Here is a 23,283-nt window from a genome sequence, read left to right on the forward strand (position 1 = left end):
GGGAGTTTCCCCAAGGATTATCTTTTAACTTCAAAGGAAAGAAAGTTAAAATCAAAACAGCAGAAGACCAACAAAAGTTTTTGAACGACCATGAAGAGGACCTTCAAAAGGGAGCAGCAGGATCTTGGCCACCACCTCTGCCTGTACCTGCACCGACACCTGTACCCTCGGGACCAGAGGACCAAAAGGAAGAGACGCCACCACAGGACTAACAGATTGATCCAGGATGTCTCTGCAGCTTCTCAGTTGGAACATTAATGGCGGGAATTCTCCGGAAAAAAGAAGAAGAATCTTTCATATATTGAAATAAAGCATTATTTGCTTGCAGGAAACACATGTGACTAGGCTCCACAGGAAAGTGCTAATTAATAAAAGACTAGGCCAAGAATTTATCTCATCGGACAGAGTCAAGAAAAGAGGAGTGGTGATCTATGCAAAGGAGAGCCTGTCACCCAAATTTTTATATAAAGATGAGCAAGGAAGAATTTTGGCAATTGAAATACAGACGCAAGGAGAAAATTTTTTAATATTAGGAATTTATGCACCGAATGAGGGGAAATCAGAATTTCATAAGAATCTGCATGAGATAATGCTGGACTATCTAGACTATACCAACATCATCATGATGGGAGATATGAATGGGGTGGTCTCTACAAACATGGACAAGTCACAAAATCAAAACTTAACAAAAGACGGCAGACTACCTAAAACTTTCTTTGAACTAACTGACAATATGGACTTGATTGATATATGGAGGACAAAGAACCCCTTAGGTAAAGAAGGAACTTTCTTTTCTGAAGTCCATTTGTCATGGACAAGAATCGACCAAATATGGATAACTAGAGGGCTGGCACCTAAGACTAGAAAAGTGGAAATCTGCCCAAAAACCTGCTCCGACCATAATGCTATGAAAGTGGAATTGAGACTTACTCCAATCGGTTCCTTCAGATGGAAAATGAATGACACCCTATTAAGAGATCAGGAGATTGTGAAGAAGACCCAAAAAACTTTAAAAGACTATTTTGAAATAAATTTGAACACTACGGTGGAAAAGAGAACAATCTGGGACGCAAGTAAAGCAGTCATGAGAGGGTTTCTGATACAACAGAACACGATTAAGAAAAGACTTTGGAATGAAAAAAAGGATAAGATCTTAGAGAAGATAAGCGAAAAATTGAGATCAAAACCAAAATCTAAGGAGGTTCTGAGAGAAATTAAATTCCATCAAGCACAATATGCTAAATCTGGCATTGGCCTTTGGAGCAGCTTTTGCAGCAAGCAAAACCTTGTTTTCCACCGGCGTGGGCTTTTGCTGCTTGCCCCCCTGCTCCTGGCCATCAGACTTGCCCTTAGCCTTTGGTGAAGCTGTGCCAGCAAACAAAGCCTTGTTTTCCACTGGTGTGGGCTCTTCACCCTCCCTCTGCTTCTGGCCATCTGCAGGCAGTGGCGTAGCGTGGGGGGTGCCAGGGGGGCAGGCCGCACCGGGCGCAACATCTGGGGGGGGCGCTCGCTGCCTCCGGAGTCGCTGAAGAGCCTCGGGCGCAGGCTGTAGCAGAGCCGCATGTCTCGCGGCTCCCGGCTGAAGGCGCCCGGCAGGCAGCGGCTCTCAGCGCTCGCCGCGGAGGACGCGCCAGGCAGCCCCTCCTCACAGCCCCGCCTCCGCCGCTGCCGCTGCCGCTGCAGCTGCTGGGCCATTGCATTTTCCTCGCCTCTCTGCCCCCCTCCTCCTCCGGGCAAGCGGCGTCGTTTGGGCAGCAGCGCCAGCGGCAACTCGCAGGTTAGGGGTTGGGGGGCGCAAATTACGTGCCTTGCCCCGGTTTAGGGGGCGCAAATTACTTGCGTTGCCCCGGGTGCTGACAACTCACGCTACGTCGCTGTCTGCAGGCATCTGTCTCTGTTTACTTCTAGCCTTCCGGTATCTGTGAGGATGACCTTGGCTCCCATGAGAAACAGAGCTCTCAGCTGCCGACTCCTTGGCTCCCCCTGGAGGCTGGAATGCTGCCTGGGATGACATCACAGTCAGCTCCCCCTGCAGCTTGCAACCGGTGCCCTCAGCATCCCTGCATTCACTCGCATTCTGGGAAACAGCCAGGACCTCCGACGCAGTCAAACTCTGGGCTGGGATGACCGGCAGATGAGCTACTTTCAAAGCATTCCACATCTGACGTGCTGTAGCATTGCCAGCCAGTGTTTTAATTTCCTCCAGAGAGACGGATAAGACTATTACGTCTATGGCCTTTAAATCTTGGGCCTTCCATCTATCTGTCAGAGGAACTGGAGGGGCCTCACACACAGTATGCCACACTCCAAACTGTCGTAGTAAACTCTCACACCACACAACCCAGGTCTTATAATTGTGTCGATTTAACTTTGGGCACTCAGTGCCTTCAGAGGCTTGGAAAAACTCCATTCCAGCTTTTTACTTGAGCCGTGAGTCTATTTCACTTCAGAGACTTCTTATCTCGGCAGCTCATTAATCACGGCAGCTCATTAATCTCGGCAGCTCATTAATCAAATCCATTAGTCTGCCGGAGTTCAAATTCTCTTGCCGCGGCAAACAGAAAAGCCTTATTTTCTTTCGCTTTTCCCACATACCTCAACGCAGTCTGTCGCAGTCTTACTCTCCTGTAAGTGCTGTGAATCTGGGCCCGAAACCTGTTGTTGGGATACTGCCAGGGAGACAAAGTCCATCATGGCCCCACATCGCCTCCGGACGTCCATCGATCTCCCGTAGACACGCAGTATCAGCAATTAGCGACACGAGCTCCAGAAATAGCTTGCCACATTCCAGGGCTGATGCACGCTCTTATCAGCAGATAATGCACAGCGAAAGATGCACGCAGGAGAGCATTATATAAGAGTTTATTCTGCGTTAGTCAGAACAGAGAAAAACATGACTGCCTGCTCCAGTGTTTCAGGCAGCGAGAGAGAGAAACGAAAGCAACAGAAAACATAAACTTCCTGTCAACAGGAAATATGCAGACTCTGTGACTCACAAAGCCTGCTCCCTTTTAAGGTGGAACGGAAATATCCTAACAAACACATCCAATGCCGGGGATCAATGGCAATGGTAGAGCCCTGAAAAAACAATCTTCCCGGATTAATAATGCCACCCCTCCCCCTTCGGCCCACAGTCCACAACTGGTGGAGGACGGAGAAACCCGGGGGCGCCATCTCTTGTAAGGTAACAGTTTCCCCTTCGCGCACCCAGGTCTCCGTCACACAAGCCAGCTCGACCCCCTGCAAGGTAAAGAAATCTCGCAGGGTGGCGGTTTTGTTGCCTATAGATCTGGCATTGCACAGCACCAGCGACAGAGGTGAGTAATCCTTGCTCACCCTACCCTCGTCCCTCGGGATGGGGCACAGATTGGAAGGGGTACGAGCATATCCATATCTCAATTCCCTTCGCCTATCACATTTGTCCCCACCGCCATACCTCCCTTGCCCCTCCACGGTAGCAATCCCAAGCCTCATACTAGCCTCCATTGATTGCAATTGGTGTTATTCTTTCCCAGCCTAGTTATTCTGCTTATAGTATCAACAACTCAATAACTCTAATTAGTCGAGTAGAACAAACCAGCTAATCATCAGCTACCTCTCTGATTATATGAAACTATTATATTCTTTATCAGCCTACTATTATAATATTAGACAAACCAATTAATTAAATTGGAAAATAAACCACAAAACATTCCACAACTAAACAGAACTACCATATAACATACATTCAGGGAAGAAAAACCACCTAAATGGCAGGAGAACAACAACCAAACATCTAACAGTAAGCAAGCAAAACTTAAATATAATCATGAAACAATGGACTATAAAGAGCTAAAACAGATGGCAAAGGAAGGGGGGAGGGGGAAAAGAAAGAAAAAAGGTTCTTGTAGCAGACGAAGTTCTTGTAACATCACGCGCCAGCTAGAGTCTACTTGAATGATCTCTGAATCTGCCAACCTGACAACCAGGCGACATCAGGGGATGGGCAAAGGAAGGCGGGGCAGGCTCAGTAAATGCCCTGTTCGATGTCGATGCCGTGCCCAATGGTCTCAGGGGACCCTCCTCCTGCTGTTGCGCTAGCACTTGTAGTGGCAGAGAAGGCATCAGGAGTCCTCTGGTTTCCCCCACAGCTGGTGTTCTCAGGGCCACAGGATGATACCTTGGGGGGGAGCCTCCATTACATCATCCTTCTCCATGCCAGGGTGAGAGCCACCAGTGTTGCTACCTCCAGGACTGACCTTTCCCCAGCTGCCACCTGGGTAGGTTCAATCTTGGATGTCTCGAGACCTGAGAGGTGCAAAGTTGTCCTCATCCTAAACTCCAGCTGCCACCTGAAGAACGGATGTCAACTCACCCCCAGGTGGAAGGCCCTCACCACAAAGGCCCCTGAGAGCCTTGGCCTCACGTAAGTTCTGTTGGTTACCTCCTCTGCTACGACCAGCTGCCAGCCCTGTGGCTTAAGAGTCTCTGGCGTCTTGAGAGTGGAACCCCCCCCCCCAGCTTCCCTAGGTGCCTTTCAACTGAGTCATCTGCAGAGTAATATATCTTGACCCAGGCTCCATGCCGAGCACTCAACCAGTCTGTCTCAGTCCAGGAGCACCGCTGGCACGCAGGGCAGCCAGACCCACAACTGGGAAGACAGAGCAGGCACACAGCACAGTTGGACCCACAAGCCAAGATGGCGGAGGCAAGCCCAAACGGAACACTCCTGCAACACAGCTCCACCTCCCTTAGTTCATTTAAAAAGCCGAGTCAAAGCCTGAGTAATTATATATTGTGAAATATTTATTTCTAATTACAAATAAATGAAATTTTGTCTTGAAGCATAGTGTAGCATGGATAACAGTCTTAATATAACAACAGTAAACTAGATTGCTACATTTTGCAACAGTATGCATAAAAAGCCAACGTCAGTGCCAAGGTTGAGATTGCTTCTTTCTCACCAGATCTGAAATTCTCGGGGCAGCCTTTGCAAGAGCACAATGAAGATCATCTTACACAACAAGTCTACTTCTGTATTTAGACTTGATAACCAACAAGCTGGAAAACCCTGTTTCACAAAGATATGTTGTTGAAAATGGAAGAAGAAGGCGCAACACAGTCTCAGACATAACAGGATATGACTGCAAACACATGATCCAGAATTTTGTAACTGGCATTGTAGAGAAATCAGTTGTCGCTGCATCACTGTTAATAAGTTCAATGAACTCCTCTTTGCTTTGTTGTCCTGATAAACCTGGATTGGACATTTGACAGGAATTCTCATGTCTTTGCACAATTGTAACAACCATTCACAATCCACAAGTGAATAAGACAGTGCATTCAGTTCAGCTTCACAAGAAATTAAGCTTACTGTTGTTTGATTCTTGCACGACCAATCAAAAAGACCCTGGTTGTACATGTAGCAAACTCCAGACATGTTTTTCCTGTCTGTAGTGTCACTTCCAAAACTTGCATCTGCAAATATCTCAAGACCACCAGACTTCTGATTGTTAAATCTCAGTCTGTAGTGCATAGTGCCTTTCAAATAGTTTGCTATGTGTTTCAGAGCTTTCCAATCCTTAACAGTAGGATTGTTGACTTGTCTGCTTAGCAAATTACAGCTAACAGCAATGTCAGGTCTTGAACATCTGGCAATGAAGTTTAGTTTGCCTACCACACTTCTGTACAGGGTAGCGTCAGAAAATGTTCATTCAGTGTCATCTACCTGATAACCTGTTGTCATCGGTGTGTCTACAGGGTTAGCATCCATCAGGTTTCGTTTGCTTAACACATCAGCAATTTTCTGTGACTGGTGTACAAGAATATTACCATCTTGGTAACTCTCTGTTTCCAGAGATAGGTAGTTGGTTACCTCACCAAGATCTTTCATGTCAAAGTGCTCTTTCAGTTGAGCTAGGGCACTGTTGTACATTTTGACATCCTTCCAAAAGAAAAAATCAACATAAAACATAAAAAATCAACATAAAACAAGCAATACAGCTTCTTTTGCCCTTCCTCTTTGACAAATACACATGGATCAGCACTACCTTGCTGAAAACCCAGAGAAAATAACACTTCAGTGAGTTTAGAGTGCCAGCATCGTGCACTTTGCTTGAGACCATATAGGGACTTCTTCAGAGAACAAACAAATCCCTGTTTTGCCTGTACGCCATCAGGTGGAAGCATATAAAGTGATTCACCTAAGGTTCCGTACAAAAATGCTGTATTCACATCGTGATGAGAAACGTGTAGATTCTCTTCTGCAGCAATTTTGAGCATAAGCCTAATGCTCTCATATCTCATGGTGGGTGAGTTGATCTCGTGATAGTCTTCTCCTGGTACCTGTGAAAAACCTCTGGTTACCATTCTGGCTTTGTGTCTATCTTGCCATTCTGATCTGTCTTTGCTTTGAATACCCATTTGCTGTCAAGCAGTTTCATCCCTGGAACTGTTGGAACTAGCTCCCATGTTTTGTTCCTCTCTAAGGAATCAAGCTCAGCCTTCATGGCAGTTAACCATGGCTCAGCATCATTCGAATCCAAAGCCTGGATCTCTTGGAACCTTGAAGGTTCAAATACCTTCTTGGAGTTATTAACAGCAGTTACAGCTTTTGCTGCTTTAGCAAATTCATCAGCAAATCTCTTTGGAGGTCTACCTTTCGTGGCTCTTTCAGACCTGCAAATTAGACGTAAGTCTTCAACACTCTCCTCTTCTTTCTTAGGAGAAAAGTGGCCTATAGTAAACAGTGGTTCCTCCAATTCTCGATCAGAGCCTTCAGAGAGTCGCATAGAGGCCTTAGCACTCTTGAAATCCTCTGAACCATCTGATTCAGTTTCAGATTCAGAATCAGAACCTTCATCAGTGGGTGTGGGGTTTTGCTGCTGTTTATCCTCAGACTCCTCACTGTCATCAGGATAACATTGGAAAATTCCCACATTCTCCCCCCACTTGGCATTGTACTCAACACTTCTAGTGAGTCTAATTGTATTAGTGTCAGTCATCATTACTCTGTAAGAACCTTTCTGATATCCTAGAAAGATACCATGCAAACCACGTTTGCCTAACTTGGAGCTTTGTGTTGTGTGAACCCACATGTCAGAACCAAAAATTCTCATGTGCGTGATGTATGGTTTCTTGCCAAACATCTTTTCATAGGGGGTACAACCAATCGGTGATAATAATCTGCGATTATAAGTGTAAACAAAACAGCTGACCGATTCTGCCCAATAACTCTCTGGAAGATTGGCATCATGCCGCAAGGTTTTCAAGCCTTGAAGCAATGTTTGGCTTGCCCTTTCACAAAGTCCATTCATCCAAGGAGACCGTGGACTTGACAAATCATGTTGAATTCCTTTCTCAGTCAGAAAAGCTTCAAACTGCTGAGAAGTGAATTCTCCCCCTCGATCTGTAAACAAACATTTCATCTGTTTATCATGCACATTTTTCAACCAAGCACAGAATTCCTTGAACCTAGGAAACGCTTCTGATTTCTGCTGGAGATTGAACACATAACTGTACATGGAAAATGAATCAATGAGGACCATGAAGTACCTGGCTCCACCCAAAGAGGGTGTTAGTGGACCAACGAGATCAGCATGCACTACCTGGTATGGTTCTGTAGCTTGTCTACTAGACACCTTACCTTTTGCAGCCATTTTGTCCTTGTTTGCTGCGCATGCCTTACACTTCATGTGGTACCTGCAGGGTTCAGCTAAGGCAGGCCTTTCGGAAACTGCCTTGAAGTTTATATGACCAAGTTTCCTGTGATAATCATGAATACATCCTGCATGCAAAACATTGTTAGTATCTGCAACACAACAAGTTTCATCCTGCACAACATCAACAGAATCATCATAATGCAATACAAAGAAACGATCAATATAATCAGCATGCAATACAAAGTCATCTTTCTTGGTGATGGTGCACTTCCTCTTCTTGAAGGAAACGTCTATGTCCTATTCAGTCAGCTGCGAGACACTCAGTAGGTTGTGTGCAGCATCTGGAACAAAAACGTTGCGTATCGATGCAGCCAAGCTGTGAAGAACAACTGTTCCATTGCCTTGACTGGAGATCGTTTGGTCATCCTGTGATGGGATGATGAGCTGCTTGTGCGTAAAATCCAAGTCCCTCAGAGTTTGGTCAAGTCCGCAAACCTCTGTCTGTAACGGAGCCCCTTAAGCATGGCTCCGTCAGTCGCTGGCAGATTCCGACAGTGGTTGCTTTCGGAATCTCTTCCAACATAAAATCTCCTTAACGGAAACACGTCTTCTGGACTCTCTGCGTGACAGTTTCCGGCGAGGAGTGGGTGTCCCTACAGGAGGTCCTGAAACCTCCCCACTGCTTTCGCTGGAAGTGTCTCTGAGCCATCCCTCCTGCTCACTTTCCCTCGGATCACCTCCTCTCCCCCTGCTGGTTCCCTCTTCAGCTGCTAAGTCTCTCCCAACCTGTGTGAGCCCTTCCACCTCCTGTCCTTCCGATGGCAGTTCCCTGACACATCCGCTTGGTGAATCACACCTTCCTGCGGAGTAAAGGACACGAACAGGTGTTTGTCCCAACAAATGTGTCTGGTCGCTCCCAAGTCGATGACGAAGAAAGATCTAGATGTCTTCTGGACCTTTGGAGTGAAGCGTGAGACCATTGCCTTGTGTTGCATTGTCCTGGACATCGGACCTTTGCCTTTGCCTTTTCCACGCATTGAGCTTTCGCTGCGCTGCTCTGTTGCCTTGGCCTTGGTATGTTTGCACTCCCTCTTCACATGGCCTAGACATCCACACGAGTAGCATTTCACTGCCTTCAAAGCTTTGGCAACATCTAGTGGTTCCACTGCATACTGGGATGACGTCTGTGAGGACTCCCCCTTAGTGATGCAGCTAGCACTGCGCCGATCCTCTTCATTCAACACCACAGCAGTAACATGCGCTACCGTTAGCTGAGCAGTAGGCAAAAGAGCAAGCTGGCTGGCAATCGCTTCCCAACTTGAACCCAAATAATGTAGAATCATGAAGGAATACACAGCCTCTGGAAAGGTGATTCCACGCTGTTGCAACTCATGCCCGAGATTCTGCATTTCCATGAGGTGAGCACGTATGTCTGCTCTCATGGAACTTTGGAGTGTCAGGCATAGCCCTACTGGCTTTAGCCCAAACGTAGCAGAGTTTTCCTGCACAGCGAGGAAGCTAGTTGCGGCAGTAATGACTAGTCAGCTAGACTCAGAAGAACTATTTACAGGATTTATTAAAAGAGAAAAATAAAACCAGCAGAGTTTCTGCATACAAATAAAAGCAAAATAAACCCTCTCTTTCTTTCTTTCTCTCTCTCTCTCATAACCATACACAGCACTTCTAACTCCTAACACACCTCACACCAAACTGTGCTAGCAATCCCTAGATAACAGAGTTGAGTGCTGCTCGTTAACCAATCAGAGTGAGTAGTTTCTAGGTCAAGCAGACCTGGGCTTTCTGCCAAGAGTAAATTGCCACCAGCTGGAGTTAATTGGTGAAGCTAGAATCTGCAAGTTTCTCACGAGAACCAATTAACAGAAACTGAAACCGAAACTGAACACCCCCTCACAGATTCTGCTGAACAATTAACACCAAATACACCTATGTAGGAGATCATTTTTCCAGCAAACCTAAACCCTTGCACATTCGCTTGTTCTTTACCTTTGCCAATGGTTTAGTTAACACATCTGCTACATTTTCTTCACTTGACACATAAGTACAGGTGATTACATTGTCTTGTACACAGCAACGTACATTTTGGTATTTTACAGAGATATGTTTTGAACGCGATTTGAAGCCCTCTGTTTTACTTAAGGTTATACAAGCTTGATTATCAATGTAAACTTGTACTGGTTCTCCACAATTTACATTTAAATCTGTTAACAAATGCTTGAAATAAATCACCTCGTTGCACAATTCACTCAATGCGGCATACTCTGATTCCGTTGATGACACACTTACAATGTCTTGCTTGCGTGACCGCCAGCTGATTAAAGCTCCACCGACCATTATGACTAGTCCTGTGACAGATTTTCTATCTGGCAAATTTCCCCAGTCACTATCACAGTAGCAACTCAACATTTCATCCTCTGAAGAATTTAATTGTAACATATAGCCAATTGTCTGTTTGAGATACCTCAGAACTTGTTTTACCCCTTTCCAGGCATTTAGTGTGGGTTTTGAGACCAATCTACTTAATATGCCTACTGCATAGCTAATATCAGGTCTGGACCACTGTGCTATATACAATAAACTTCCAATTACAGAGTGATATACATCAGGATGTTCAAAATCAGGACTCTCATCTATATGAAGTGTTTTTATGAAACCTGGATCCATAGGCACCGCTGCCCCTTTGCAATCCTGCATCCTGTATGTAGTCAGTAGTTGTTTAACTTTGTTCTGCTGACTAATTAGGCAGCTGCCATCTTGGGCCCAGCACACTTCCAACCCTAGATATGTCCTAACCGGGCCTAAGTCTTTCGTACACCCACCTGCAGCCTACAATCTTTGCCCCCTCAGGCGCTGCTACTGGTGTAAAAACCTTGTGCTCATTCAGAGAGGACATCTCTTCCTCCATTGCCTGTTTCCAGCGCTCTGCCTCCTCTTTTGGTAACTTTAACACCTCCTGAAAACTCTTGGGTTCTGCACTTACACTAAACACATTTGCAGTATCAGGAGAAAAACGCACCGGAGGCACTCCTTTGTTTTGTCTTTTAGATCTTCTGGGAGAAAATTTTTCTTCTGACCCACTTTCCTCCTCAGAACTACGACCTCTCTTTTGTTGCTTGGCAACTGGTCTCTGGCTAACTTCACTTTCCTGAGAGCTCTTATCTGAACTTTCCTCCCCCTCAGACTCTGATTCTCTATGTTTACCTTCAGAGTCATGAAGCTCCTGGGAAGGTTCAAACCAAACCTCAGTATTGGCATGTAGTCTCTCCCAGCCACTATGTTCACAAAAACTGGCATTCCTGGAGATCACAATGCCATTTGTCCCTTCTGCAAAGCGGAAACCTTTTCCCAGCTCCTGGTAACCCACAAACACTAACTGTTTGGTCTTAGGATCTCCCTTCTTTCTCATTTGTTTCGGAATTAATACCCAGGCTTTTGATCCAAACACATGCAAATGGTCAATTTTAGGTTTCTTCTGAAACAATTTAAAGTACGGGGTTGTACCTATTGTTTGATGAAAGAGCCTATTTTGGAGATAACACGCGGTGAGCATGCTCTCCCCCCAATAAGACATGGGTAAATCAGCATCATCAAGCATGGCAAACATCATATCTTGTAAAGATCTGTTTTTTCGCTCTGCAACGCCATTCTCCTCTGGGGAAAAAACGTTCGTTTTTCTATGCCCAATGCCACGCTTTTGTAACCAATCTTTAAAGGCATTTGACATAAATTCGCCACCTCTGTCCATCTGAATCCTTCTGAGTTTAATGGACAGAAATCTTTCCACAGATGCCACCCAGCCTTTAAACTTAGTGAACACGTCACCCTTATTCTTCATGGGAAAAACCCAAGAATAACGCGTGGCGTCATCCACAATTGTTAGTGAAAAGCGCGATCCACCCCTGCTTACAGCAAATGGACCAATTACGTCCATGTGAACCAGCTGTAGCGGTGACTCACTAACTCTGTCACTTCTGGGGTAAGAGACTCTGTGGGTTTTAACCTTTTTACAGACATTACAATCAAGGTACTTGTTACAACTCTTTAAATTACCCCCATCAGCCAATTCAGACATTTTTAGTACACTTTTCCAGCAAGCATGCCCCATTTTCCTATGCAATAAGTGCACACAGTTGTCATGTATAGCTTTGTTATTCACTGCAGGCTGAGATTTACTGACTACTGCTGCAATTTGAGATCCTGCTTTAAGCCAAAACAAGCCTCCCTCTGACTTAGCAGTGCCTAAAATCTCACCAGCCTTCTTAATAATGCAACTGTCTCCTTCAAAATGCACTTTAAACCCAGCTTTTAGCAAACAATCTACAGACATCAGATTGCTCCTTAATGAAGGCACACAAAGTACATTTTGCAGGCATTCACGAAGACAAGGAACAAAAACTGCACCCCCCGAAATCACTTCGGAAGTACTTCCGTCTGCTAGAGCCACCTGGCTGCGCTGTGCTGAGTTCTTGGAAACAAACAATTCATCTGAATTCACGATGTGGCGAGATGCTCCCGAATCGACCACCCAGACCGCTTGTTTCTCATCAGCAATCTTGACCTCGCCGGTCACCAGCTGAGCCGACTGTTTTCGTTTGAAGAATTTCTTTTTACGCTGCTGCTGCTGCTGATCTCGTCTCTGCTCCTGCACCGGCAACTGAGACTTGACCAACTCCGGACATTGTCGTTTTAGATGCGCTGAAGACCCACATCGGAAACAACGCCTAACAGCAAACGCTGACTCCTCACCAGTACGCTGCTTTTGCTTCACCTCTGGCACGGCATGAGAACTCCCTCCAAACCGTCCACCAGTAGAAGCCTCTGCAGCCACCGACCTTTCTTGCCTCTTCTGCCATTCTTCAATCAAACGCCCAGTAACGTAACTGACTGATAAATCACGCTCCTGTATGCCTTCTAGAGACAAAACTAAATTATCCCAGCTTTCCGGGAGAGAACTCAAAATAATAGCCACCTTCTCCTGCTGGTCTAAGGCACAGTCTCTTTCCTGTAGCGCAGAAAACTTTAACTGTAAACTGTGTAGGTGTTCCTGCATTGTAACCCCAGGCTGTAACATTGCCTTGTACAATGCCTTGCGAATGAACAGCTTGGAAACCGCTGTCTCACGCACATGGAGTTCTTTAAGTGCTTGCCACACACCTCTAGCTGTCTTGATTCCCCTCACATACGGCAACTGGGAATCTTCCAGCCCCAAGACAATTGTGGCCCTTGCTCTTTGGTCTTTATCAAGGTCTTCATCATCAGGCTTCGCAGGAAACTTACTCACCACTTGCCAGAGACGATCCCTCTGCAGCACTGCCTGCATGCGTTCCGACCACAGCAAGTAATTGGAGTCATTCAGACGCTCAAAAGCCATCTGAACTGGTTGTGAGGCCATCTTGAGAGCGATGTCCCTGGAACCCGGAACCAGCTACTCACGACCACCGAGAGAGAAAACAGGAACCACAGCACCCAGCACTCACACGCTGCAGCTGTTGTCCTTGTGTCCGCTGCGTCACCAGCTCACCACGGTCAGGAACCAGCCAGGAACAACAACTTCTGGAACTACTGGAACCAACGCCGTTGATGCTGACACCACCGCAACTCAGGCTGGCAGTACAATGCCCATAACCTCATGGAACTTTGGAGTGTCAGGCATAGCCCTACTGGCTTTAGCCCAAACGTAGCAGAGTTTTCCTGCACAGCGAGGAAGCTAGTTGCGGCAGTAATGACTAGTCAGCTAGACTCAGAAGAACTATTTACAGGATTTATTAAAAGAGAAAAATAAAACCAGCAGAGTTTCTGCATACAAATAAAAGCAAAATAAACCCTCTCTTTCTTTCTTTCTCTCTCTCTCTCATAACCATACACAGCACTTCTAACTCCTAACACACCTCACACCAAACTGTGCTAGCAATCCCTAGATAACAGAGTTGAGTGCTGCTCGTTAACCAATCAGAGTGAGTAGTTTCTAGGTCAAGCAGACCTGGGCTTTCTGCCAAGAGTAAATTGCCACCAGCTGGAGTTAATTGGTGAAGCTAGAATCTGCAAGTTTCTCACGAGAACCAATTAACAGAAACTGAAACCGAAACTGAACATGCTCCTTCAACAAGTGCCATATCATGCAGCTTGGCATAAAAGAACCAAGAAGCTCCTGCTTCTGTTCTCAAATGTGACTCTTGCAAACTGTCCCACATTTCTTTCTCTGAGGCCTTGTCATGCAAAAGACATAGCTCTTCAGGGGACACAATAAGCATCAGGGTTCCCCTTGCTTTGGAATCCTTAGCCTTCCATTCATCAGTCATTGGAGCTGGGGGGGGGGGACGTCTGATATCACATTAAACAGACCCTCTTTTCATAGCAGAGCCTCTGCATACTGCACCCAGTTTTGATAATTCCCTTTTCCGAGCTTTGGAAAACCAAACACGTTCTCAAGAGCCCATTACTCTTGGACTGGCCATCTCAGTGTCTTTTAAAGCAAGCTGCGTCTATTTAACAGTTGCATTCCAAAAGCACACTTCCTGAGGCCTTCTGCTTGAAGTCCAAAGTCCACCCCTTAATGCCATCAATTAGGGACTGGCAGGCTTCCCGGGGCTCGAGCACATACCTCTCATCAATCTTCTTGACACGCAGAGAAGATAAGCTGCGTTCCGTTCTTCTGCCGTTCATCTGGGCCCATAACCAAAAATATCAGGATCTCTGCTCGGCCAAGCTGATAAAGCTCATTTTCTTCCCCAGCCTTCAGAATCGCCTCCCGACGGTTAATTGACGACCTGAGCCTTTGATAAGGCCTCAGGCACGTCCTCCCAGCAGAGCATCAAAACAGCATGCGGAAGTGATGAGATTTATGGCTACATTTTAAAGAGTTTTATTTCTAAACTACGCAGAACAGAAAAGACATCCTCTCTCTATGAAAGCAGAGAGCAACTGAAACAAAGGAACAAAGGAAACAGGAAACCACTAATGTCACATCCCGTCTCCCTTTCCCGTGAGACTGCCAACAGCCTGGACTGTGTCTGGAATGTAAACACAGTCCTGTGACTCCAAGCAGCTGCACAGTGAGAAACAGAAACTAACAATCACATGGCCCCTTGCACAGGTGCCCAGTGATTCCTCTGATGAGTCTGCAGAAAGATCCATCTCCAAAAGCAACTCTCCTCCTGAGCAAAGTCCTTTTTGCCTGTTTAAGCCCTTCCCAAGGCTCTTCCCCCCTCCCCTGAGCACCCAGAAAGCCTCCCAGGCTGTAAGTAGCAGAAGGGAGCAGAAGGAGGATCAAGGAGTAAACAAAGGATTAATCCCTTCCAAGATGGCCTTCCTGCCTCTTCTCTTTTGCCATACCTAGAGAAGCCAACAGGACATCCTACCAGTGGCTGGCAGGAAGTTGGAACTATAGATAAAGGGGTTATCCCTGCCCTAGGTATACATATTCATTCTCTCTCTCTCTCTCTCTCTCTCTCTCTCTCTCTCTCTCTCTCTCTCTCGGTTACTTCCTGCCAGTGGTGAGATGGGCAGTGACAACCCACAAAGGATCATATTTCCCTCCCTACAGGAGAAGGACATACTCTTTGATGGCCTCGCATACTCAAGGCTATCAAAACTCCTACGTCAAATAATACAAAATCTTGAGCTATCTGAAGTGGCCCGTCATCAGGCTGTCATGGCACTGATGCAGAACTTTCACTCGGATTTCTCTGGTGGTTACGTAGAGCACCTCTCCATGGTAAAGCAGGCCATTTTTCTTAGAAAACAGTTCCACCTCTGTGCTGCCTTCCCTCAGCGCTGCCAGCTTGTCTTTGGTGAAGGTGGCAGCCACCATCTGTTGTTGGAAATCAGAGACCACCGTGGCTGACTCTGATGCTAGCTGTAGCTGTCCCAGGCTCAATGTTTTGCGGCTCTAGAGTAGGGCCACCCCCCCCCCCAACTTGGGCTTCCAGGATAGAACATCCGCTCCCTCATTCTGCTTGCTTGGTACATATACGACTCTGAAATCGAGCCTTGCAAAGAATTGATCCTAATGGATCAGCCTCTGATTGAGATGGTGTGCTGTCTGCCAGTACTCGAGGTTCCGATGGTTGGTGCGTACCTTCACCTGGTGCTGGGCACCTTCCAGGAAATGTCTCCAGCCTGTAAAGCAGGCATGGGCAAATTTGGCCCTCCAGATGTTTTGGACTACAATTCCCACAATCCCTGACCACTGGTCCTGTTGGCTAGGGATAATGGGAGTTGTAGTCCCAAAACATCTGGAGGGCCGAGTTTGCCCATACCTGCTTTAAAGGCTTCCTTGATGGCCAGCAGTTCCTTTTCCCAGATAGTATAATTCCACTCCAAGGGATTCAACTTCCTCAAGTGGAGGGTGCAAGCAACACAGCGCCAATGGCCCTGTTGGAGGCCTCAGTCTCCACCAGGAATGGCTGAAGGGGGTCTGCATGCGCAAGATACACATCCGAGGAGAACTGTCTTAGGCGCTCAAATGCCTATTGCGTCTCTGCAGCCCACCATAATGGCTGCTTGCCTCTCAAACAGTCCTAGAGGGGAGTGGCGAGTCTCAAATAGCCGGGTAATAACGTCTGGTAGTAGTTGGTGAATCCCGGGAATCTCTGCAAATCCTTTTTTGTCCTTGGGGTCTGCCAAGTGCTCATGCTCTGCATCTTGGCTGGGTTCATCTTTACCCCCTAGGGGTTGAGACAATACCCCAGGAAATCCATGGTGGTGGCATGAAACTGGCATTTCTCCAACTTGACATACAGCTGATGCTCCTGCAGCCTTTGCAGTACTGCCTAGACATGCTGCACATGTTGAGCTTGGTTCTCAAAGTACACCAGGATGTCATCTAAATAAACTACCACGTACTGATCCACAAAGTCCCCCAGCACGTGGTTGATGAAGGCTTGGAATGTTGCTGTCCCTGTCAGCATTCTGAAGGGCATGACTAGGTGCTCAAAGCTGCCATAGCGGGTGCGGAACGTAGTCTTCCACTCATCCCCCCCTGTATGCGAATGAGGTTATAGGCCCCCTCAGGTCCAATTTTGTGTAGCACTTTGCAGACCTCAACCTCTCCAATAACTCTCCAATGAGAGGCAATGAGTAGTGAGTCGGAGCAATGATTTTACAGTGGTACCTTGGGTTACAGACGTTGAAGACACTGGGAGAGATCATCAGGGGGTTTGGGCTGGGTGTTCATCAGTATGCAGATGACACCCAGCTCTACCTCTCTTTTAAATCAGAACCAGTGAAGGCGGTGAAGGTCCTGTGTGAGTGCCTGGAGGCGGTTGGAGGATGGATGGCGGCTAACAGATTGAGGTTGAATCCTGACAAGACAGAAGTACTGTTTTGGGGGGACGGGGTGGGCGGGGGTGGGGGATTCCCTGGTCCTGAATGGGGTAACTGTGCCCCTGAAGGACCAGGTGTGCAGCCTGGGAGTCATTTTGGACTCACAGCTGTCCATGGAGGCGCAGGTTAATTCTGTGTCCAGGGCGGCTGTCTACCAGCTCCACCTGGAACGCAGGCTAAGACCCTACCTGTCCGCAGACTGTCTCACCAGAGTGGTGCATGCTCTAGTTATCTCCCACTTGGACTACTGCAATACGCTCTACGTGGGGCTACCTTTGAAGGTGACCCAGAAACTACAATTAATCCAGAACGCGGCAGCTAAACTGGTGACTGGGAGTGGCCGCCGGGACCACATAATACCGGTCCTGAGAGATCTGCATTGGCTCCCCAATACGTTTCAGAGCTCAATTCAAAGTGTTGGTGCTGACCTTTAAAGCCCTAAACCGGCCCCGGTCCTGTATACCTGAAGGAGCGTCTCCACTCCCATCGTTCAGCCCGGACACTGAGATCCAGTGCTGAGGGCCTTCTGGCAGTTCCCTCATTGCGGGAAGTGAGATTACAGGGAACCAGACAGAGGGCCTTCTCAGTAGTTGCGCCCACCCTGTGGAACACCCTCCCTTCAGATGTGAAGGAAATAAGCAGCTATCCTATCTTTAAAAGACATCTGAAGGCAGCCCTGTTTAGGGGAGTTTTAATATTTAATGCTGTATTGTTTTTAACACTCGATTGGGAGCCGCCCAGAGTGGCTGGGGAAACTCAGCCAGATGGGTGGGGTATAAATAATAAATTATAATTATAATTATAATTATAACTGAGGAAATATGATTCCACCGTCCAGCCATTTCCCCTTGCGCACACTCTGAGAAAAACGACCTAGGTAGGAAAAAATTGCAGAGATGCAGCATTTTGCCTTCCGTGTGAGAGAAGAGGGAGTGATACAGTCCAGAGACAGCTTCTTCTATCTATAAGCGTTTATTTACAGCAGTAAATCACTGTAGTGGTTGGGAGTTACTCGTGCGTAATCCTGCTCCGTTTGAGCATTAGATTGCCTGGTTAAACCCTCCGGACTGCACAGCCCATCTCAGCGTGGCTGCCCTTAGTCACTTGTAGAATCTGTCTGTGGGCATTTCTTAAAGCGTTGCCAACATAAGAGTTGTTTGACGCGCAATCGTTTCCGCCTCTCACTGCGCGGGAGTCTCCTGCGCAGGGTGGGCATGGGCAGCGGGGTGCTTGGGCTCTCCTCACTCACTTCCAACGAAGAGTCCTGGAGCCCATGCACCTCCCTGTCCCGTTGCTCTCCTGGATCCCTGGTGTTATACTCATTCTCTTCCCCTACTTCCCAGCTGAGTCTCCCCCTAGCGCTGGGACCTTCCCCTGCAGAATCAGAGACCCTCTCCTTCTCCCGTGCCTCTGATGGCAGTTCCCTGACATCCACCTCCCTCCCAGGGCCCCCTTCACTCCCCCTCCGACCCGGGTGCTCTGTTGCGGCCTCTTCTCTGGTCGGCGAGCCAAGGAAACCCCTGAAAGAGCTCTCCTCCTCATCTGTGGGTGTGAACACCTCTTCCCACCTGCTAAGGTTCCCACCCAAGGAATGACTCTCCCAATCCGATTCTTCTTCGGATTCTGAAAACCCTTCGAAACTCTCTTCCTCCTCCGTGGTGCCGAACTGTTCTTCCCAGAATCGCTCTAAGGGCTTGGGTTTATCTGGGAACCGTCGGTGGAGCACTTCCACCATATGCTCGTCGCCAACTGCCTCTGCCGGCACCCACGTGTTTTCCAACCAGGGTTCTCCTTCCCACGCCACCAAGTACTGCACCTACCGCCCTTGCCACCTTGAATCCACTATCTCTGCGGCCGAGCTCTGGTGCTCCCTCTCTTCTACCTGTGGTTGTGGCAAGACTTCTACCTCCCGCCCCTCGAATTCCCGCCCCTCTCTGTGTGGTGAGAGCTAGGATCTGTGGAACACGGGATGTATTTTCATGTTGTTGGGCAACCTGAGCTTGAACGCCACTGGGTTTATCTGTTGTATAACTTCAAAACGGGCCCAGTCTTCTGGGCTGCAACTTCTTGCACCCTCCCTTAAAGGGTAACCCTTGAGTGGACAACCACACGCGATCCCCCACCCTAATGGTTTCCCCTTCCCTCCGGTGTTTATCTGCTTGCTTCTTGTAACTGGCTTTAGCCCTTTCTAGGTTCATCTTGAGCTGTTGATGTAACGCTTCCATTTCTTCCACAAACTGTTCAGCCGCAGGCACACTCCAGCTCTGTTCCTCATTGCCCGGGAATGCCCTGGGATGACACCCATAATTGGCCAAGAAGGGGCTCATACCAGTGGACACATGTTCTGCATTATTGTACGCAAATTCTGCTAGCGCTAATTTTTCTACCCAATCATTCTGCCTTTCGCTAACGTAGCAGCGTAAGTATTGCTGGAGTACACTGTTGGCCCTTTCCGCCTGCCCATTGGTTTCTGGGTGTCTCGCTGTCGAGAAGCTGACCTCGACTTGCAGTAGGCTCATGAGCTTCCTCCAGAACCGGGAAGTAAATTGTTTTCCGCGGTCAGATAAAACCCTCAAGGGGGCGCCATGCAGCCTAAAAATGTGTTCTACAAACAACCGTGCTGTTTCTTCCGCCGTCACCGCATGGGAGCAGGCGATAAAGTGGCACATTTTGGTTAGCAAGTCTACTACTACCATCACTGCTGTTTTTTCCCTCGATTTGGGCAAATCCGTCATGAAATCAATTGACACCACCTCCCAGGGTTTGTTTGGCGTGGGTAAGGGTTCCAGCAAACCTGCTGGCATCGTGCGTTCCCCTTTGGCCCTCTGGCAGCGGTCACACCCTCTTACATATTCACGTACATCTTCCCTCACCCGTGGCCACCGAAATTGTCGGGTCACCAGCATCATGGTTTTGTGTTGCCCAAAATGTCCCGCTGTGGGGGTGTCATGTAGTTGTTTGAGTACCCTTCTTCTTAGAGCCTCCCCCAGTACGTACATCGCCCCCCTGTAGTACAACACCCCTTCCTTCTCTTCAAACCCCTCTGGTGCTCCCCTCCCCTCTTGGAGTTCCCTGATTTTGGTCCGGGCGAATTCATCATCCCTAGTGAGTCCTGCCAGTTCTCTCGTGCCCACTAGAGTACCCCCCCACACCCATCGGTCCTCAGGTATGACGTGGCGGGTCTCCGGTGGCCCTTCTCCTTCGAAGTACTCTGGTTTCCGCGAAAGAGTGTCTGCTCTCACGTTTTGCTCACCGGGCACATACTGGATTTCGAAAGAAAACTTGGAAAACTCCTGCGCCCAGCGAATCTGTCTCTGGTTGAGTACCCGTGCTGTCTGCCAATATTCCAAGTTCTTGTGATCTGTGCAGACCTGGATCTTATGCTGCGCCCCTATCAGCAAATGGCGCGACCGACGAAAGGCGGCGTAAATTGCTAGCAGTTCTCGGTCGTACACGGTGTAGTTTTGTTCCGACTTGCTCAGCTTCCTCGAGAAGAAGGCGCACGGTTTCCATTCTTGCTGGTTCCGTCCTGGCTGCAACAGAACCGCCCCGATGGCTCTGTCTGATGCGTCCGTCTCCACCCTCATTGGTTTCTCCAAATCCACATGTAGTAATTGTTCCTCCGACGCGAATGCCTTCTTCAATCTTTCAAAGGATTGCTGAGCTTCCTCCGTCCACACAAACTTTCTTTTACTGCTGAGACAGTCCGTGATTGGGGCCGTCAAGTGTGCGAAGTTCACGATGAACTTCCTGTAGAAATTGCCAAAACCTAGGAACCTCTGCACATCCTTTCGTGTCTTTGGGGTCTTCCACTCCAATACTGCTTGCACCTTGCTTGGGTCCATCTCTAAGCCTTTGTCAGATAGCATGTACCCCAGGAACTCCACCTCTCGGGCATGAAACTGACATTTCTCTAGCTTGACCCACAACTGGTGTTTCTGCAAACGTTGTAGCACTTCCCTGACATCTCTCGCATGTTGCTCCTCATTTTCTGAATAAATCAAGACGTCGTCCAGGAATGCTACACAGTTCTTGTAAAGCAGAGCCCCCAACACGTGGTACATGAACGCTTGAAAACAGGCGGAGCCTGACTGTAATCCGAAAGGCATAATGGGATATTCAAAGGCCCCCAGGGGTGTGAACATGGTGGTCTTCCATTCATCCCCCTCTCTCATCCGGATTAAGTTGTAAGCCCCCCTCAGATCTAGCTTGGTAAAAATCTTTCCCTTCCTCACTCTTGTCAGAATGTCATCGATTCTGGGCATCGGGAAAGTCACAGGTTCTGACACCAAATTTACCCCCCTAAAGTCCACGACCAGCCTCGGTTTATCAGTGTCCTTTTTGTCCACAAAAAATACTGGACTGCCCCCCACTGCTTTTGACTCTCTTATAAACCCTCTCTTTAGGTTCTTGTCGATAAAGTCCCGTAACTCCTTCATCTCTCTGTCTGACATGGCATACAGCTTACCCACCGGCAGATGCGCCCCAGGGAGCAAATTGATCTGGCAATCGAACGGCCTGTGGGGTGGCAGTCTATCTGCCTCCTTTTCACTAAAAACCTCCTTCAGATCAGCGTATTGCAGTGGCACCTTCCCTTTACCCTCCACGCCACCACCGGATCATGTTGCGCTAACCAGCTCATCCCTAATATTATCGCGGGACCCGCTAATGAGGCAACGTGGAAGGCGATTGTCTCTGAGTGCCTGGACACTCTCATTCTCATAGGTGGGGTCTGGTGTGTAACTTCCCCCCCAATCAGTTCCCTCCCATCAATGGTGGTGACTTGCAGAGGTGCATCCAGAGGTAGCAGGTGAAGCTGATGCTCTAAGGCAAAGTCCCTGCTAAAAAAGTTGCATGAGCTTCCTGAGTCCAGCATACCTTGAACCTTCACTGGGTGCCCATTTGGGAGTTCAAGCACCACCTCAATGGCAATTGCTGCTCTTGGAGAATCTGGTTTGGGCACATTTATTGGTTGTGAGCTCGGCTGCTGTGCCCGCTGATTGGCAGCCAAGCGTTTCCGTTTCCCTGCTCCGGAGCTTGGGGTTCCTCCTCCTCGCCCCCCACTGCCCCTACCATTCCTTGCCAGGCCTTTCTTTGTGGGCAGACTCTGGCAAAATGTTCTGGCTTTTGGGAAAGGAAACATTTCTTGGTCGTTTTTACATCCTTTCCCTCCTTTTTGCGACTCTCGCTGGCGTTTGAAACTTCCTGGGCGCGCGCACCGCCTATTTCCATTGGCTCCACCGGCGGGGAAGGCTGCCTAGGCATTCTAGGAATGCGGTAGTCATGACAACGCTGCTCTCTCCCTTCCCGCCTCTCCTGAGCCCGCGCTTCCTGTCTTACTCCAATCGCAAGGGCTGCCTTGGTCAGATGGTCCATAGACTGTGGGCGGGGTGCGCGCGAAAGCTCATCCTTGACCGTTGGTGACAACCCCTCCTCAAATAGCATTTGTATGGGTTCCGAGTCCAGCTGCCACCCCAGACGATGAACAATCATTGCAAAACTTGACCAATAGTCTCTAACTGACCCTTCTCCCTGCTTACAGCTTAGCAGTTCCCGTTTGGTCACACTCTGTTGCACATCGCTACTGAACATAGCGTCCATCGCCTGAAAGAATTTCGATAGATCCTCCATGGCGTCATTCTGCGTCGCCATGAGTGGTCGAATCCACTCTCTCGCCCCGTCCTGCAAGTGCCCCACAATATAAGCAACTTTGGCTGCGTCATTTTCAAAATCATCTTTCTGCAGCTTCAAGGCATATTCTATTTCTGTCCTAAACGCCCCATACTCTTGAGGCTTTCCCCCAAAATTGTGCACCAGTCCCGGTACCTTCCTCGCTATGGGGGTGGGTTTCCCCTGAGCATCCAGCGACCGTCGTTCTTCCAGCCTCGCCGTCAGGATGGCTATGTGCTCTTCCAAATCGCGGTTTCTCTCCTCCAGCGATTGGCCTCCAGCCGCCCCTCCCGTGGCTCCAGCTCCTCCGGTCTTACTCATGATGCCCCCTTCTGCTTGTTGCGCACGAGCAACTTTCAGAGACAGACAGATTGCTGTAGTGGTTGGGAGTTACTCATGCGTAATCCTGCTCCGTTTGAGCATCGGATTGCCTGGTTAAACCCTCCGGACTACGCAGCCCATATTTGCGTGGCTGCCCTTAGTCACTTGTAGAATCTGTCTGTGGGCGTTTCTTAAAGCGTTGCCAACATAAGAGTTGTTTGACGCCCAATCGTCTCCGCCTCTCACTGCGCGGGAGTCTCCTTCGCAGGGTGGGCGTGGGCAGCGGGGTGCTTGGGCTCTCCTCGCTAAC

The 23,283-nt window shown here is 48.3% G+C and overlaps 1 protein-coding gene across 1 annotated transcript in view; it reads left to right on the forward strand.

Moving 5' to 3' along the window:
• The window catches only part of LOC308578043 (uncharacterized protein), a gene marked incomplete at its 3' end in the record, with an annotated part of 582,197 nt that overhangs the window by 451,191 nt on the left and 107,723 nt on the right, over positions 1 to 23,283 (forward strand). The window lies entirely within an intron of this gene.

Source organism: Podarcis bocagei (genome assembly GCF_964188305.1).
Source record: "Podarcis bocagei genome assembly, chromosome: W".
NCBI classification, from domain to species: Eukaryota; Metazoa; Chordata; class Lepidosauria; order Squamata; family Lacertidae; genus Podarcis; species Podarcis bocagei.